The sequence below is a fragment of the Caloenas nicobarica genome, chromosome 5, assembly GCF_036013445.1.
Source record: "Caloenas nicobarica isolate bCalNic1 chromosome 5, bCalNic1.hap1, whole genome shotgun sequence".
Lineage (NCBI taxonomy): Eukaryota > Metazoa > Chordata > Aves > Columbiformes > Columbidae > Caloenas > Caloenas nicobarica.
Genome location: NC_088249.1, coordinates 6,177,282 through 6,183,281, shown reverse-complemented (window position 1 = coordinate 6,183,281; position 6,000 = coordinate 6,177,282).

Here is a 6,000-nt window from a genome sequence, read left to right as displayed (position 1 = left end):
CTGTAGCACTGCCTGGGGTTGTTGAGACCCAAGTGCAGGACCCGGCACTCGGCCTTGTTGAACTTCATGCAGTTGGCCTCAGCCCAAAGATCCAGCCTGTCCAGATTCCTTTCTAGCTCTGATCTGAACTGTGTCCAAGCTATGCTCATTTCAAATTGAGTTGAAGCCAAAGTTACTGGAGAACAAACCTTCCTCACTTCTGATCCTTCAGCCAGCAGGAACAATGAATTATTTAACAATAAAAATCTGAGCGGACTGCTGTAACACATATCTCTGATCACCTCAAGTTGTCATCACTACCACCTCTTCTGGCAGCCCAGAATCACAGAAGAACAGAGACCCTTTGGCTATTATTCCCTTCTCTGAGGACCAGCTCTGATACAAGGACAGAAGTCAACACTAGCTGAGCTATCAAGATCCTCCCAAAGCTCCTCAGTCGAGAAGAACCTCCAGTTCTGCTGATGATGCCACTGCTCCAGGCAAGAACAGGCAGGGTTGGCATCTGTTAGATATAAAGCTAAACAGAACAAGCCAGATTTGCCCACTTTAATAAAAATCATAGTTTATATCGGAGTGGAATTTAATACAAGTACATTAAGTCCAAGGAATGCCAGATTATTCATGTTAGTACTAGGATTCCCTCCAGTCTTTTTTACTTCAGATTATTATTTCTCAATTAAAACATTTAATAATTTTCAAACAGATGGGTAATTAACTGTTAGATATGCTTACCAAGATAAGACATTGCAAGCCATCAAGTAACTTAATGAATGCAAAGCACATGAGTAGCCTTGAAAGCAGGACACCACAGAGCAAGTATCTCAAGTTTAAAGGACAACTAAGAGTGGGGTGGAAAAAAATTAAGTTTACCAGGTCTGGAGTGGCACACAAAACATTGGGCAGTGGAAGATACTCAAGTGGCTCTGGACCAAGTCAGACAGGTATAGCAGGCTTATTAGCTTGGGACTCACTGCGGCACCAGTGAGAGGACGTGGCAGCCCCAGGAAAGCAACACATGGGAGGAACATCAACTAACGCAGCACAAACATTTCCAACTTTCTCAAGTTCTCAGTTAAAAACAGGTTGGGAAATGACGATCCGCACCGGAGCTTCAACACCTGAACCATGAGATGGTGCATATGTCTCCAGGCTGCCTTCTTACACTTAAAATCACTGTATCAGCTCTTTACCATCACAGTGATCAATGCACGCATCCTGGTGAATCCCATCCCTTGTATTTGTTCGGCTTATGAGAGGTTACCTTACAGCATCATAAAACTGTTTAATGTTCTGTTTGCTGCTTTCTAGGTTCAATGTTATCACACAATAAGAGAAAAAAGAGCATAATGTGATGAAGTTAAAATTCTAGAAAAAAAAAAAATCCTCTAATTTCCCCTCACTAGAAAGAACACCGACCTTCTGGGTGCCCAAGCCCGATCTCAGAGCTACAACCCACAAAACGAAATCTCACTTGGTGCTCTTCTCACCCCCACTACAATGCCAGGCTGGGAAAGCCTGTCCTCACAGCTGATCCAGGTGTCCTGAACACCTGAGGCCAACAGCCCAGGGCTGGGGTGGTAGGAGCTCAGCTGTCCCCACACCTTAACCAGTCACCCACCAACCACCTCAGCCCAAAGACTGAGCCCACTACCAGAAGAAGACATTAATTAAATAAATGATACCCCTTGTAAGTATTTGGAGGAGACAGAGTTGCTCTTGTTTAAGGAACAAAGCAATAGTTCTCCTGACTTTTGGGTCAGAAGGATGTTTAATTAGCTAAATATCATACAATTATCCACTTTGTATTTGTGCAGCAGGAACCGACCTGAAAAGCTATCCCACAATATTTTTATTAATTTGTAAAATGCTATAACATATAAAGTAATGTTAATTATGTACTAAGCATTATCAGTGCCTTTGCATCTCTGCTTTGAGGATCTAACTAATAAAACAACAGATTCTGCTAGGTAAAAGTGTATTATTACTCTGAACAAATCAGGTCAGTTTCTAGTTCTCCTAAGACCATCTTGAAGCACTGAACAACTCCCTATCGCATCAGCCTGGGCCTTGCCCAAGATGACCTTTCTTTAGGGATGCAGCCTCAAAAGAAAAGAAGGAACAGCAAACACGAGTGAACATCATCAAATGACAAAAGGAAGAGAGAAATTAGACTCCTCATTAAGTCCAATCTTTCTGAAAAACTCAAGCCTAAGATTTTGCTCCTGAGAGCTTATAAACTGCCATATGCCATCCTGACATCTCTTAATGGCTCACATGATTATTTTCCCCCAACCTGGCGAAAGATATAGCAAAATCCACCTAGCAGTCTTCAGTAAGCATTGGTGTTGGTGTTTCTACAGTAAATCAGAAGACTGCCAGGACCTTGGCTAACAGTAGCAATTCAGGTTTTAACTCGCTGGCACTGTGACCTGAAATATTAAGAGAAATACCTGCCCTCCGTGCAGCAGCATCCGTGCTGAAGCCAAGACCTAAGGCAGGGTGATACATGTCGTCGAGCAACAGCCTAATCAATCAAAAAACAGAAGGTGAATATCCCAAAAATGATTCATATTACAGTGTGGTCAGAAAACCCAAAAAATCAGAGTCTCTCAGGCACAGGCAAGTCTCCCATAATTACAAGAACATCTGTTCTTCATTAGTATCTTAAAAGCAGGCTTTCCTGTTCCTTTATTCTCACTAAAATTCCTGTCCGTGTGCATCCACCTGCCCATCGCTTCCCGTGTGGAAGGCACAGACACAGACACACACACCAACCATCACCATCACCACCATCCCCTGGGAGAAGGCGGCGGCGGGAGGAGCGGGCACCGCCCGCAGCTGCCCGGGCAGCCCGGCCGGGCCTCCTTCGGGAGGGGACACGCAGCCCCCAAACCCCCTTCTCCCGCCCAGCCGGTCACCGCAGCCCCGGGCCCCGCTGCGGCTTCTCCCCGCCGGTCCCATGGGCAGGGCCGCCGCAGCGGGGCCCGGTTTCACCCCGCCGCGCCCGCTCCCCGCGGCTCCCCCGCAGCAGGTGCCTGAGCCGCCGCCCCGGGGAGGCCGCCCCCGCCCCGGGCGCCGCCCGCACTCACCGTCCGTCTCCATGGCCGCGGCGCCGGCCCGGGCTCCCGCGCTGGCTGCCCGATGGCGGCGCAGCCCGGCGGGCAGGGAGGCGGCCCGGGCCGCCGCCGGCAGCGGGGAGGGGGCGCGCTGACCCGCACGGCGCCGCCTCGGCGCGGGGAGGGAGAGCGGGGGGAGCCGGGCGCGGCGTGGGGATCCCCCGGGGCTGCGGGAACGAGCGGCGCCGCGTCCCCCCGGGGCAGCACCGGCCGCACGGAGGCTGCCCGGAGCGGGCGGGGGGAGAGCGGGCGAGGCGGCACATCCCGGCTTGCAGCCGCATCGGCCGCGTTTGTGCACAGCACGGGCGGGACTCCGTGAAATCTTTGCAGAAAAATCCAACTTGGGAGTGTAGGCGGCTTCAGCTCATCTTCCAAAATTTTGTGCCGTGTCTTTTCACGGGTCCTCAGGACTGCATTGGCCTGTTAGTAGCGTGCATAAAATGAAACAGCCAACTCCACCCTCACTTGGATGGGCATTGCCAACACGCAGCCCTGGGCCAAAACGGACCTGGAGACACAGCAGGTTCCACTGAGCCTGTCCCTAAGATTTAAATGCTACTTCGCTTTTCATCACACATACAAAACTCTTCTTCTAAAGAAACAAGTTACTCCCCATCTCTGATAACCCTTGCGTCCTCCATTATTTTCCACATCCAGGTATACATTTCTATGACTAAAGAGAATCATAGAATCATTTCGGTTGGAAGAGACCTTCACGATCATCGAGTCCAACCATAACCTAACTCTGGCACTAAACCATGTCCCTAAGAACCTCATCCAAACGCTAAACACAGAGGAAGCAGTTTGGTATCTGTTACAAAAGTATCAAGCTGTTGCGATACAATTATGCTTTGGATGTTTCTGTTGCAGCCAAACTACAGCACAGCATAGAGAAGACTCACCCAAGCACCGCAGTGCCAGGAGCAAGAGACAGGTTTAGCGCATTTCTCAACCCCTTGTGGCTCATGAGGTTCTTGCAGTCACTTTCCAAGTGTTGGGTTGCATACAGATGGAGAAGTATTGAAATTACCAGGCTTAATTGGATGCCCAGATTTGAGGACGAAGATGAAAATGGGGTGAGGTAGCCAGGTCCACACAGCAAGCTTTGTAAAATATGAATGGGCAACTCCAGAAGTAGAATGAACTTGAAAATGAAAACATTCCAGAAAAGAAGGGATAAAATATTTGTGCCATTTGAAGAACTTGCTAAGCATGTGTGATAAGAGGATATAAGCTCTGTGCATAGGGTCCTGTTACATAAAACATGTAAGTATGGGACTAGAAGAAACCTCAAGGTGTCCTCTAGTCCATCTCCCATCTCCAAGGCAGGATTAGGTCCACCTCGGGCAACTAAGATAATGTTTTTCCAACACTGTTCTGAACTCCTACAGCGAAACTGACTCTGCTGTTTGTTATAAGGCCAAACTGTTTATTTAACAGAAAAAAAAAAATCTCTTACCAAGTAAATTCATGTTGCTGTAAATTGTATAGCTCTGCCGCAATGGAGAACAATTAATCACTATTTCCATAAACATGATTACAAAGCCATAAAGATCATTCACTATCAAACCCTTTCTTTTCCAAACTAAAATCTCCTGCCGTCTGTTTTCTTTTTGTTGCCCTTTTTTTAGGATTCTTTAATTATTCTAGAGATGCTGTTTACAGATTCCCCAACCTGTACACAACACAGATCACCACTGCCACCCATGGCATTGGGAACTTTTCACATCACCCCCCCATTGCTGATCCACCTCTGGTTCCAGGGCTGCAAAACCCTCCAGAAGGACAACAGCTGCTTGGACCAGCATCTCCGAGCTGCTATTTGCATTTAATCCGTTCTTCCAAGTGCAGCCTTTTGTACCTACCTTCACTTAATTACACCTTGTTGATTTCTCCCATTATTAGAATAAAAATTATACTGGAAAATGTCTTCCACTTAAACAGTTTCTAAACTGATGTCACCTCTAAGTGTTTAAAGCTTATTCTGGTTCTCATCACCCACGCTGTACTTGTAAACATCGCATTGCACTAGTTCAAAACTCCACTTTGAGGTTTAGCTTTGCCAAAGAAACAGTGAGGACTATTGGATGAATGTCGTTCTTCAGTGAGTCATACACCCATCTTGGAGAAGTTTCAGCCAAACTCTATTTCTCTAATTTATTTGCAGAAACTGCGACAACATCCAGATACACACTGTCATGTTGCCTCACTCCTCAGTCAGCTGGGAGTTACAGAGATGAAGTTTTCTTGCAGCCTTTGACTACTGTATTAGAGGATATAACCAGTCAGATACTAGAAAACAATATTCTTGGAAGTTTAAATGTACTGTTGTTGGGGTGGTGGGTTGTATGTTTTGGTTTTTTGTGGGTTTGGTATTTGTTGTTCGGTTTTGTTTTGTTTTATGACAGCTGCTTGCTTCAATGAAGCATTTTAGGAAGTCCCTCTCCTGTTTTTCAAAGCCTGTAATTGCCCGTCAGGCTGCAGCAAGAGATTGAAAAAAAAAAAAAAATTATACCAGCATTGTGAAACTTTACTTACAGCTGCCTCTAAATTCTCAGGATTACCATTTTGAAATGTTACCACTGCAGGTAGTCAGCAGTTGTAAGTCTACCCTTAAGCAAAAATTTCATTGCACATCTACGCAATTTTATAAACAAAGAACCCTTGCTTTCATAATTAAAATATTAAAATAGCTGCTAGTTGACTGCAGCCACCTTTGTCCCTAGTCAAGCCCTTGCATGCTTCTGATGTTGATTTGCAAATAATTTTCAGAAGCGTGGGCAGGAAAAACCATGTCACTGAACACTGAAAATTCTGAACGATTCTCCTACTCAGCTCTTGGGATGGTTCCAAGATGCGAGGAGAGGCAAACGAAACCATCACA